General features: G+C 43.4%; 1 protein-coding gene across 5 annotated transcripts in view; it reads right to left on the minus strand.

Annotated features, from left to right (window-relative positions):
- The window catches only part of klhl17 (kelch-like family member 17), a 69588-nt gene extending 56054 nt beyond the window's left edge, over positions 1-13534 (minus strand). For 4 of the 5 annotated variants that reach the window (XM_072245290.1, XM_072245291.1, XM_072245287.1 and 1 more), the window contains exons 1-2: positions 13123-13534; positions 12080-12232 (exon numbers count right to left, since the gene is read on the minus strand). The gene's annotated coding sequence lies outside the window, so the exon portion shown is untranslated. Of the gene's footprint in view, positions 1-12079; positions 12233-12921 lie in introns of all 5 variants that reach the window. The other variant, XM_072245288.1, reaches the window with a different exon arrangement.
- Positions 13535-13998: the final 464 nt, after the last annotated feature.

The following is a 13998-nucleotide window of genomic DNA, read 5'->3' on the forward strand; positions in this document are numbered from 1 at the left end:
TAGTTCTATGTTTTGATTTAAAGCCCCATCCTATTACGGCAATTTTTGGATTGCCAATGGTAGGACATAGCTCTTTGTCCTCTTCAGCCTGTCGGATGATAGCATTTGTTACTTTAATGGCTAGAAGATCTATTTTGTTGAACTGGAAGGAAACCAATCCTCCTACTACATTTCAATGGTTTTCTCAAACTACATTAAGTTTAAATTTAGAAAAAATTAGAAGTGATATTTTTGATCCTTCAGTTAAATTTGAAGAAACTTGGAAACCTTTTATGCAACATTTTCATATGACGTAATTTGACCTTTCCCAATCTTTTTTTTAACCTAAATTATATGAAGAGTGGAGTTGACGACATTACTGAACGTGTCTGATTCAAGATATTGGTTTAGCCCTGTTTTGCTCTGTTTCTTTTTGGGGTTTTTTTTTCTTTTTCTTTTGGGGGTTTTTCTTTGTTGATATATATATTTTTTTCTTTTTATTTCTTTTTTTATGACTAATTTCATTATGAGTTTGTTAGTCTATTATACCTATGTTACTTAAAATCCTTTTTGAATATGCTTATTAAGATTATTCCAATCTCTTTGCATCAACTTTGTTATTAAGTTTATAATTTTGAAAATTAATAAGAAGATCTAAAAAGAAAGAAAAGAAAGAAAGCAAGAATAGTGAGGTAGTGTTCATGGATTCAGAAATCTGAAGCAAACGGGAAGAAGCTGTTCCTAAAACGTTGAGTGCGTGCCTTCAGGCTCCAGTACCTCCACTCTGATGAGAACAGAACATGTCCTGGGTGGTGGGGTTCCTTAATGAAGGATGCCATCATTTCAAGGCATCACATTTTGAAGATTCTTGATGGTGAGAAGCGTAGTGCCCATGATGGAACTGGCAGAGTCCACAACCATCTGCAAATGTTTCTAATTCTCTGCATTTGCTCTTCCGTACCACAATGTGATGCAAGCAGTCAGAATGCTTTCCATGGTACATCTGTGTGGAGTCTTTGATTTCATTGTATCTGCCTCTACCACTACCCCGGCAGAGCATTCAACTCTGTGTAACACAGAGCATTTTACTCTCTGCATAAAAATGCCTTCCTCTGACATTTCCTTAAACATTCCTTCAATGCCCATAAAATGATGCCCCTTGTATTAGCCATTTCCATCCTGTCGCAGGGCGTCTACTCGATCTATGCCTCTTATCATCATCTTGTATACCTCTATGAAGTCACTTCTCATCCTCCTTCACTCCAAAGAGAAAAGACCTAGCTCACTCAACATGTCTTCATAAGATATGCTTTCAAGAAGTCAAACATTTGATACATCCTTTAAATTTGAAGAAATTTGGCAACCTTTTATTCAATATTTTCATATGATTTGATTTATTGATTTTTATACTGACTCTCTTCCAGTTATTTTTCCGAAGTTTTGGATTTGATCAGAAAGTCTTTCTTTTCTTGGTTTTACTCTCAGAATGGACTGCCCAGTCCTTTTTTTTCTTCTTTTTTGTTTTTGTTTGCACAGAACAGTAGGGTTTTTTTTAACATAAAAATGTTCAAAAAGTCTTTTTTCCCTTCATGAATGGATAAGAGGAGAATTAATTATCTTTTTCCTTATTATACATTCTATATCAGATTAATACTATGCATGATTTTAATAATGTTTATTTCACCTTCTTTATGTATTGTTATTGATATATATATATTTGAGACAATTCTCCTCTTGTTTGTATATATGCTCTTTTTAAATCAATAAAAAAAAACTATTTGCTTTAATATTTTCAACCTCCTTGTTGAGCGTTAAGAGTTTCCAGCTGAATTTGAATCTCAGGGTTGAATATGATGACATACATGTACTTTGATAATAAAATTTAATTTGAACTTCCAAAAAAAAGACATGCTCTCCAATTCAGACAGCTACCCAGCATGGTAGCGTAGTGTTTAGCAGAGCGGGTTCAATTCCCGCTGCGGTCAGTAAGGAGTTCGTACGTTCTCCTCAAGATTGTGTGGGTTTCCTCCCAAATTCGAAAGACGTACCTGTCGGTGGGTTAGTTGGTCCATGATTAGGCTAGGATTAAATTGGGGGTTGCTGGGCAACGCAGCTCAAAGGGCCAAAAAGGCCAACTCCGAGCTGTATATCAATTTTAAAACATCTCCTCTGCACCCTCTCTAAAGCTTCCATGTCCTGCCTATAGTGAGGCAACCAGAACTGAATACAATACTCCACGTGTGGTCTAACCAGGGTTTTATAACGGCAAGATACTCTTCCCCGACGATTTCTCAAGAGCCCGTTTGTATGTTTTCTCTGTGACCGCGTAGGTTTCCTCCCACATTCCAATAAATGCAGGTTAGCGAGTTGTGGGCATGCTCTGCTGGCGCCTAAAGCACAGTGACATGAGCGGGCTGCTTGGTTTATCCCTGGGCAGTGTTGGTCACTGACGCAAATGGCACTGCTTGTTCCAATGCACGTGTGACAAATAAAGCTGCTCTTTAAGATCTTTAAAGTGAGGTGAGCAGGAGCAGACCCAAAGCTCCAGCTGCAGCTTGATCCTTGTTTTTGTATCCCTCCCTTCTATTTATTAATGCCAGGACCCATTAAGCCTTTTGAACATAAAGGTGGTTTAATAATCTAATCTCTATGGGTAGTGTAAAGGGTGGCACTATAGCTGACACATTACAGCACTGGCAATAGGGGTTCAATTTCCACTGCTGACTGTAAGGCATTTGCATCTGGAGGAACGTCGTTGCATTTGGAGGCAAACATACAGTACATCCTGTTTCAAATAAAGTGGCCTCTGAGAGTGTACGTTCATGGTCTTCTGCTACTGTAGCCCACCTACGCATTCAGAGATGTGCTTCTGCACACCACTGTTGTAATTGGTGGTTATTTGAGTTACTGTCACCTTCCTGTCAGCTTGAACCAGACTGGCCATTCTCCTCGGCCTCTCTCTCATTAACAAGGCATTTTGCCCACAGAACATCCACTCACTGCATTTTTATTTTGTATTTCACACCGTTTTCTATAAACTCTACAGATTATCGTGCGTGAAAATCCCAGGTGATTCGAAGTATCTGAGGTACACAAAGCACTGCATCTGGCACCACAATTGTTCCACAGTCAGTCATTTAGACACACACACAATGCTGGAGGAACTCAGCAGATCAGCAGCAGGTATGGAAATGAACTGTGAAGGTGTGGAAATCGGGACTGTGAAGGGTCTGAGCTGAACAGTTGACTGTATATTCCTCTCCTGACCTACTCAGCTTCTCCGGCACCTCGTTCTGGATCTCCAGCATCTGCAGAATCCCTTGTGTACGGGATAAGTGAAGCGAGGTGAGGGGGGAGGTGGGTGTGTGAGGGAGGGAGGGGATGAATTGAGAAGATCGGAGATGATAGGTGGAAAAGGTAAAGGGCGGAAAAAAGAATCTGATTGGAGCAAGCATGTGTGAGTGCATGGTCAAAGAGTCAGAAGGCAGCAGAGGTCACAGGCAGGGAGCAGCGAGAGACGGTTTCACTGATCTCCCGTGAAAGAGATTTAAACTTCTTCAGAGTAGCTGTACGTCAGAGACTTCACAGTGGAGAAAATCATGAACATGAGAGATTCTACACATGCCGGAAATCCACAACCACAGCCTGCGGTCGGGGAGGAGGTACAGAAGCCCGATTTTCCCAACCACAATTCCACTCTCCCTGCTCCCTTCCCACAATCAAGACCCATGTCAGAATCAGGTTTATCATCATTCACATATGTCATGAATTTTTTTTTGTGGCAACAGTACAGTGCAATACATAAAATTACCACAGTACTGTGTAACAGTCTTAGGCTCCCTAGTTATGTATATGTGCCTAACACTTTTGCACCATAATGTACTTTGCTGCAAGAACCATCAGGTTCTTGAACCAACCTGAATAACTCAAACCCTACGTCAGCAACAGCACACTATGGACCACCTCCTGCACTTGTCTTCAATAATACTGGGGGTCCTCTATTGTTTCCAGTGCTCCTGGTGCGGCCCCCTCTACATTGGTGAGACCCAGCACAGATTGGGGGACCTCTTCGTTGAACACCTTCATTCTGGAGCTCCCAGCGGCTACCCATTTCATTTCAACTTCCCATTCCACCATGTCGGTCCATGGCCTCCACGACTGACATGACGAGGCCCAACTCAGGTCGGAAGAGCAACACCTCGTATCCATCTGGGTAGCCTCCAACCTGATGGCATGGACATTGATTTCTCTAACTCCCAATAATCTCCACCCTCTCCCCCTCCCTCCTTCTCCCTTTTTCCATTCCCCTATTCAAGTTCCTCACTCACCCTTTCTCCTCTTCTCACCTGCCCGTCAACTCCCTCTGATTCCACTCTTCTTTCCCTTTCCTCCATCATCCACTCTGCTCTCCTAGCAACACACACAAAATGCTGGAGGAACTCAGCAGGCCAGGCAGCGTCTATGGAAAAGAGTATTGTTGACGTTCTGGGCCGAAACCCTTCGGCAAGACTCTCCTCTCCCATCAGATTCCTTCTTCTTCACCCTTTTGCCTCTTCACTTATCACCTCCGAGCTGCTTACTTCATTTCCCCCTCCACCATCCACCCACCTTCCCCTTCACCTGGTCTTCTCTATCACCTGTCAGCTCGTACTCCTTCCACAACCCCACCTTCTTATTCTGGCTTCTTCTCGCTTCCTTTCCAGTCCCTTCCATGGATGTTGCCCTGACTTGCTGAGATCCTCCAGCACTGTGTGTATGCTTCTCAGGATTTCCAGCATCTTCAGACTCTCTTGTGTTTATGCAGAGCCATCCTAACTGAGATTATCCACCACTACACCGGGGAAAGTTGTCGATGATATTCCGTAAAGTAACAACCTTCTGACCACTGAACTTAAAATAATTCTTAAAAGTGATAATAATAACTTATTTATAAAGCACTTTTCGTACAATGTAGTTCAAAGTGCAAATGTGAAAATAAAAGACAAAAAGATGTTGGTTAGAAGGGCCGAGATGGCCTGTTTCCATGCTGTAAATGTTATATGGTTATATAGGAATGGAGGGTTATGGGCTGAGTGCAGGTTGGTGGGACTAGGTGAGAGTAAGAGTTCGGCACGGACTAGAAGGGCCGAGATGGCCTGTTTCCATGCTGTAAATGTTATATGGTTATATAGGAATGGAGGGTTATGGGCTGAGTGCAGGTTGGTGGGACTAGGTGAGAGTAAGAGTTCGGCACGGACTAGAAGGGCCGAGATGGCCTGTTTCCATGCTGTAAATGTTATATGGTTATATAGGAATGGAGGGTTATGGGCTGAGTGCAGGTTGGTGGGACTAGGTGAGAGTAAGAGTTCAGCACGGACTAGAAGGGCCGAGATGGCCTGTTTCCGTGCTGTAATTGTTATATGGTTATATGGTTAAAAGCAAAGTTAAATAAATAGATTTTGAGCTGCCATTTAAAGATGTCAACTGGGTCTGCATCCCTTATAGTTTTAGATAATGATTTCCATAATTTAGGAACATAGTTCAAAAAAGCTGTCCTGCCAATTATCTTCAGAGGGAGATTGTTTACATTTAAGGCACCAACCTTAGAGTTCAGGGAGGATTATGAAACAAAAGCAATTCTATGATGTACTCCGGTCCCAGACCATTGAGAGCTTTAATAACAAGTTAGAGTACTTTAAAAACAATTTTAAAAGATACAGGAAGCCAATGCAGAGTAGCTAGTATGGGAGTGATATGTTCCTTCATCCTGGTTTTAGTTAAAATTCTAGCTGCGGCATTCTGAATGAGTTAAAGTTTGTCAACAGATTGCTTGGAAAGCTGATACAAAGTTTACTTGATTTCACTTTATATACACCCAAGTTGGTGTGGTCTTTCATTGAATCTGTTATAGTTATTCTTAAGACGATAAGATATAGGAGCAAAATTAGGCCATTTGGCCCATTGAGTCTGTTCCGCCATTTCATCATAGCTGATCCATTTTCCCTCTCAGCCCCAATCTCCTGCCTTCACTCAATATCCCTTCCCACCCAGACCAATCAAGAATCTATCAACCCCTGCCTTAAATATACAGAGGACACAGTGGACGCAGCCTCAGAATAGAGGGGCATCCTTTCAGAACAGAGATGAGGAAGAAAGAGAGTGGTGAATCTGTGGAATTCTTCGCCACAGGCAGCTGTGGAGGCCAAGTCTTTCTGTAAATTTAAGGCAGAGGTTGGTAGATTCTTGATTGGTCTGTACATGAAAGGCTATCGGGGTAAGGCAGGAGATTGGGGCTGAGAGGAAAATTGGATCAGCCAAATGGCCTAATTCTGATCCTATATCTTATGGTCTTAAAACTGCTCACAATGCTCCAAGTGCAGACTGACTTGTAGCCTTATAAAGGTTCAGCATTACATCCTTGCTTTTATATTCTATTCCTCTCAAAACGAATGCTACCATTGCATTTGCTTTCCTCAGCACTGCCTCAAACTGCAAGTTAACCTTTAGGGAATCCGGCAGGAGGACTCCCAAGACTCTTTGCACCTCAGATTTGTGAATTTGCTCCCTGTTTAGAAAACAGTCTACTCCCGTATTAACAGTATACAAGACAACCTTTTCACTTTATCTCGGTTAACGTGACAATGATAAACCAATGTTAGTTCCTTAAGGTTGTTATAGTTAGTGGGGGGTAAGGGGGGAGGGCAGCTGTAGTATTGGGAATAAGCTCCCACTACCCATTAAATGCTCCCAATGGCATGTATCTCAAATAGCCCCTGACAACCAAGTCCAGCTCCTGGCCTTCACATGTGGCTTAGCAACTAAGCCCAGCAGAGCTGTTTCTACTGATGGGAGAAGAGGCAAGGGCAGGTTACTGATACCGTAAAAGCATATGGGCAAATGGGGCTCATCAGCTGTGGTTAGCGGCACATCTGGAAGGAAAACTCTGATCTCAAACCTCTGCCCACTCACGGAGAAGGCTTCAGGAGTAAACCCCGAGGAAAAATCCGGAGCCGGAATACCTAAGGCAGTCCGACATTGAGATCAACGCTGACTGGTAACTCCTGCGATGTTGCCAGTGCCAAACTGTTTCAGTTTCTGCTGTTCTTTTGGATTCATCAGATGTGTTGACAGGGGAAGTTGCTGCAATGGACAACGGCTTGCTCTCTATATTGTACTGCCCTGCCTTGTGTATCACATAGACAGTTGGGGCACATCGTCCCTGATTGACCCCACCCAATGGAGGGTGTAAAAAAAAACACTATCAATATCAGTTTTCACTAACACTTCACCTCGATCCAAACCACCCATTCAACCTTCTGATCAAGCAATGCAGTGTTTAGTTGGGAGATGCTGCCACCTTTATGATGAGACGTTAACTTGAGGCCATCTTTGGAAGAATTTAAAATACCTTTTGCATCATATTTCAAGGGGAGGGGAGATACACTGGTTCAACACGTCAGGTATGAACGGACAGCATTACAGTCAAGACCCTTCAGCCCACAATGTTGTGTCAACCCCTTAACCTTCTCTCCTACATAGCCCTCTATTTTTCTATCATCCAAGTGTCTATCTAGGAGTTTCTTAAATCCCCCTAATGTATCTGCCTCCCCAGTGGCGCGATCCACGCACCCACCACTCTCTGCATAAAGAACCCACCTCTGACATCCCCTTTATACTTTCCTCCAATCACCTGAAAAATACGTCCCCCTTGATCTAGCCATTTTTGCCCTGGGACTAAGTCTCTGGCTATCCACTCGATCAATGCCTCTTCTCATCTTGTAGATCTCTATCCAGATGATGTGATGGAGATACATCTCTACCAAAGGAGGTGTAAGGCACTCCTTCCCTCCACTAGCCTGCAGGTCACCCTTGGGCAAGGTGTAGCACCTGCTTAGCTCCCCCCCTCCCCCCCCCCCCGATCATGGTCAAATGAAGCCATGGGAGCAGGAGGTGGATGGTCATACGAGCAGCCGGTGCTGATCACAAGTCCTGGTTATGTGACCACTGACGCCAGGCAGACAATCTCTGAAGAGTATTGATAATGGCTGGGGTCACCTGTCTTGTAGAGACTCTGCTCAGAAGGCAGCAATAGCAAACCATTTCTGTAGAGAAATTTGCCAAGAATAATCATGGTCACGGGACCACAATCACCTACGTCATATGACATAAGACCATAAGACATAGGAGCAGAGACAGGCCATTCAGCCCATCGAGTCTGCTCTGCCATTCCACCATGGCTGATCCCAGATCCCATTCAACCCCATACACCTGCCTTCTCGCTATATCCTTTGATGCCCTGACCGAGCAGGAAGCAATCAACTTCTACCTTAAACATACCCACGGACTTGCCCTCAACCACAGTCTGTGACAGAGCATTCCACAGATTCACTACTCGCTGGCTAAAAAAATTCCTCCTTACCTCTCACAAACAAGAGAACATTTGCAGATGCTGGAAATCCAAAGAACACACACAAAATGCTGGAGGAGCTCAGCAGGCCAGGCAGCATCTACAGAAAAAAGTACAGTCAACGTTTCGGGCTGAAGCCCTTCGGCAGAACTGAAGAAAGAAAAGCTGAGGAGCAGATTTAAAAGGTGGGGGTAGGGGAGAGAGAAACACAAGGTGATAGGTGAAAGTGGGAGGGGGGCAATGAAGTGAAGAGCTGAGAAGTGGATTGGTGAAAGAGATACAGGGCTGGAGAAGGGGGAGCCTGACAGAAGAGCACCAAAGGCCATGGAAGAAATAAAATGGGAAGGAGCACCAGAGGGAGGCGATGGGTGGGCAAGGAGGTAAGGTGAGAGAGGGAAAGGGGGATGGGGAATGGTGAAGGAGAGGGGGGGCATTACCGGAAGTTTGAGAAATCGGTGTTCATGATGAACATTGTTTGCTCTGTCTGCATTTATACCCAATCCTCCGCTTCTCCTTCCTTACATTCATGTTACACCCACCATCTACTTGCAAACCTGCTGGCTTATCCTCAGCTCTATCATACTGGTTCCCATCTCCCTACCACGTTAGGTTAAACCTCTCCCAAAAGCCCTTGCAAACATGCCTGCGAGAATATTGGTGCCCCTCGGATTCAAGTGCAACCCGTCCCTATTGTACAGGTCCCTCTTGCCCCAGAAGAGGTCCCAATGATCCAGGAATCTGAATCCCTGTCCCCTGCTCCAATTCTTCAGCCACACATTTATCTGTCACCTCATTCTATTCCTATCCTCACTGTCCCGTGGCACAGTCCTGAGATTACTACCCTTGAGGTCCTGCTTCTCAGCTTCCTTCCTAACTCTCTGTATTGTTTTTTTTCAGGACCTCCTCCCTTTTCCTATCTATGTCTTTCAACCAATATGCACCATGACTTCTGGCTGCTCACCCTCCCTTTTCAGGATATCATGAATGCCTTTAGAAAGATTGTGGACCCTGGCACCTGGGAGGCAAACTACCCACCTGTGTTTCCTTTTCATGTCCACAGATTCGCCTATCTGTCCCCCTGACTATAGAGTCCCTGTTACTGCTGCCATCCTCTTCCTTTCCCTACCCTTCTGAGCCACAGGGCCAGACTCAGTGCCAGAGGCACGGCCACTGTTGCTTCCCCCAGGTAGGTTGTACCCCCCCTCAACAGTACACAAAATGGAGTACTTATTGTTGAGGGTGACAGCAGGGGTGCTCTCCACTATCCGATGTTCTCCCTTCCCTCTCCTAAGAGTCATTTATTTATCTGTCTCCTGCACTAGGGTGACCCCCTCCCTGTAGCTCCTGCCTATCACTGCTTCACTTTCCCTAGCAAGCCAAAGGTCATCGAGCTGCAGCTCCAGTTCCCTAACACGGTCTCTAAGGAGCTGCATCGCAATGCACCCGGTGCAGGTGCAGATGCAGCCATCGGGGAGGCCAACGCAACACGTGCCTTCTTAACTACCCTATCAACTTGCTGGGCGACTTCATGTTATGAAAATGTCAGACAATCGGGAAAACTTGTGGGTTTCGAGAGGCCTGAAAAAGACGATGACATGTCACAGTTATGTGGACATTAGATAACTGTCTCCTCACAAAACCTTACACCTCGGTATGGGATGAATGGCAAAAAAAGGAACCTGCCATCTTTGCCTAGTTTGGCCAACACGATTCCCATGCTGTCAAGACGGCTTTTTGTACTCCCTGAACAAGTAGAATGTACGACCGTAGGCTCGTAACATTGAACCCAGGAGGTGGTTCCAGTCAACCAATTCAAATGAGTTATTTCGTGCAGGTAGGTCAGTGTTTGAGGACCAGAAAATTCTAGTCAACCACTGTGTTTCACTAAGAAATGCACTCAGTAAAATGCAAAGGGGATGGTGGGAAGGCTGGAGTTACTTCCATCAAGAGCTTTAGCCCCCCCAGCATCAAAGACATTTTCAAATGGCGATGCCTCAAAAGATGACATACATCATTAGGGACCCCACTCCCCAGGACATGGCCTCTTCTCATCGCTACCATCAAGGAGGAGGTACAGGAGCACCAAGACACACACTCAACGTTTTAGAAACAGATTCTTCCCGCCTGCCATCAGTTTTATGAATAGACAACGAACCCATGAACATTACCTCAGTATTTTTGCTCTCTTTTTGCTCTACATATTATATATGTATGCAAATATACATAAGTGATTGTATATTCTATGTATTGCACTGTTCTGCCACCACAAAGCAACACATTTCACAACATATGTCAGTGATTATAAACCTGATTCTGAATATGACAGTCACCCAATACATCCAATTAAAATTGTCCATTGAAAACCCATGTCTTCTTGACCGGATTATTCTGAAGCACCTTATCAGAAAGAAACTTTGAACAGTTGTTTTAAATGTTTTCCCCCTGTATTTTGCTGTAGGGTGTACTAATCTGATGCAATGTCATGATGGTCTCTTTTGTCTTGTTTCTATACTTATTATTTTCTGTAATTCAATTCACAGTCCACGTTACACTCTGCTATTGGGGATTTTTGTTTCTGCACACCCTTCATCATTAAAAACCACCCCAGAGCTGCTCTCCAACACGCCTACAGTAACACAATTCCTGAAAAAGATTATCAAGCATCCTGCTGAACTTTTCTCACTGTGTCAAATGTGAAAAAAAACTCGCCGAGTTTAAATTAATTTTGTTCATTCTTTCTTACTTCTGTTTCTCCTGCAGGTTCAGGATGGCCAAGGCAGTATATTCCAAAATCCCTCTGCTTGGGAATTCACAATGCCTGTGAATTCAGGATGACTGACATTAACTTATCTGCCACTGTTCACTTGCTGAGGAATAAAAGGCTGTGTGTGTGTGTGTGTACATCTGTGTCTATGACTGTGTATATCTGTGTCTATGTATATTTGTGTTTATGTATATCACTGTGCATGCCTCTGTGTGTCTGTCACTGGGTATGTAAATGTGTGTGTATATATATGTATGTGTCCGTGTCTGTATGTGTGTGTGTGTGTGTATGTATATATATATATATATATGTATATGTATATACACACACACACATTATATATATATATAAATAAATATATATATAGACAGAGAGACAGAAATCAGCCCATTCTCTAACCAGGCCCAGTGACTCAGATTTTTCCCCCTTGTTCATGGAAAGCCAACATAATTGGAAGGAAGCAGACAATCTCTCTTCACGAACCAGCTGCTGAATTCGAAAGGGTTATTTCTCAGCCAAGGGACGGGGTGGGGGGCGGGGGGTTGGAATACATTCATTAAATGACCGTGTGCTTGTATGTGTGATGCCTTGATTGTGACCAGTTCTCTGCATACTTTGAGGAGCCATCGTGTCAAATTTTTAAAATCTCCCTTTGATTAGTGAACAATACACGGCTGTGGCTGGACCTGTGCAATGTGGAAGAACACACATAACACACAAATACCACACATGGGCTAGTCGGAGCTTTGTCTAATTTCTGCGGGTGCTTTACAGTCGAGAGGCAAACACAATTACTTTCATCATTCAACCTCAGTTAGAATTCGATTGATTTATATTCTAAACGCGTATTCTTGTATGCAGCTTATAAACGAAGCCTTTTTACAATTTAATGTTAATCTATACATTCATAAAAATTCAAACATTGAAGAGGAATTATGAATGTTACTCACAGACCAGCTACCAAAGGATCATTCACAATGTATCCACTTATCACACCCAAGGCCCGTCCTCCTTGATGGTGATTGGTGCGGTGACGTCAATCAAGGACTCACTACGATAGCGATTGGCCATCCGCTCTGTCCATCACCAATACGCGTCATCGTCTTAAAAGAAAATGCATCTTGCTTAGATAAGCTTGCAACAAACAATGCCCCACATAATATTTCCTTTATCGTTTAGATATTTCATTGCGGCATCCAAGGTCGAAGAAAGGTCTCAATAAAAATATAAGACTTGTTAGCAAACCTTATTTTATTGAAACAATAACCCCAAAAGATGCTTATAACAGAAGCATTTTGTCATCGGGAATTATCTCCTGACCGGTAAGTAAACCCAATAACCCTCAAAAAATCATTCAACACGAATGTGATTGCATATTAAATTTAATTTTTCTACATTTGAATAACTTCCTCCTATAGAAGTTTTTTTTCCCAATCATCCCATCCTGAGTGGGGGAGACGGGAACAAACTTCGACATGTTGGCCCTGTCGACTGGGTTGAATCAACGCCTAATAATAACTTATTTTCATACAAACGATGTAGTTCAAAGTGCTTTACATTGGGATACAGTGTAAACATGAAAACAAAAGGCAAGAAGATGTTAGTTAAGCGCAAATTAAATACATCGGGGTTGAGCTGGCGCTTAAAAAGCCTAAAGGGGGAGGGGAAGTGCTTGAAAACATGAAACAGGTTTTTGATTTCAGCGAGTCAAGACGACGGTGGGTTGGAGCTGCCCGCTTTAACCCACGTTCCACCCCACTGAAACACAAGCTCCCATACCCGCAACACTTACATTCACACGGTCACCTCTCGGGAACAGTTACCAGGATTGCAGAATACAAAGAATACGACATCCATCCGATTATGAGAGACTCGGTCCCTCCCTCCTCTCGGAGTCCAAGTACAGTCTGAACATATTTGATGTTGCCATAACAAGAGTTGGACAATCGAGCCAGGGATCAATCAAGCCAACAACCACCAGGGATGCCCTTACCTCAACGCGGCCATCCAAATTAAGAGCAGCGGCCGAAGTTTCCGCTTCCCTTCCTCCAGCGGTTCGAGACTCGGCTCTGGGGTTGGGGTGAGCGAGGGCTGGAGTCTGTCTCGAAAATAACACAATGCCACGGTACAGTGAGAATTCCTCCGCCCGCTCTACAACGCGGAGACCAACACAATGCCATTTTGATTTAAGGGAGCAGGAATACTGAGCGGTGCTCTCACAGCAGACATTCGCTCTCGGTCACTACAAAGACGCACATGCACTTTTCTGTCAAGAAAATGTCCTTTCCAGTGATTGGATATCCCCAGAGCAGGTAAGAGTCAGTTTAGGAAATAAAGTAGATGGATAATTGGATTTCACCTCGTCCCATTATTTGACATCAAGAATTATCCACCTTAATGCCTAAGCACTTAATACGTAGTACACAGAACGTGGCATAACAGATCCGGTAATGTGTGTACTCACATGATAGACATGTGTTGTATCTGTACACACGTGCGCCAGATTGCACTGGAAAAAGTTCACAGTAAAAGTACTTTTATATGTATACTGTCCTAAGATTCTTTTTCTGGCAGGCATTTACAGGAAAATAAAGTATAGGATAGAATTTATGAAAAATTATAGGTAACAAAGACTGGAAAACAACCTATGCACAAAAGAGGACAAAATGTGCAATAAAGATAAATAAATTATAAATAATATTGAGAACATGAGATGCAGAGTTTGGACAATTAATCCATGAACACTGCCACACTACTTTTTAAAAATTTTTATTTTTGCACCACTTGTTTAATTGAACTATCTAATGTATATACTGTAATTCACAGTTTTCTATTATTGTGTACTACATTGTACTGCTGCCACAAAGTT

This window comes from Mobula birostris, chromosome 27 (assembly GCF_030028105.1).
Source record: "Mobula birostris isolate sMobBir1 chromosome 27, sMobBir1.hap1, whole genome shotgun sequence".
NCBI lineage: Eukaryota > Metazoa > Chordata > Chondrichthyes > Myliobatiformes > Myliobatidae > Mobula > Mobula birostris.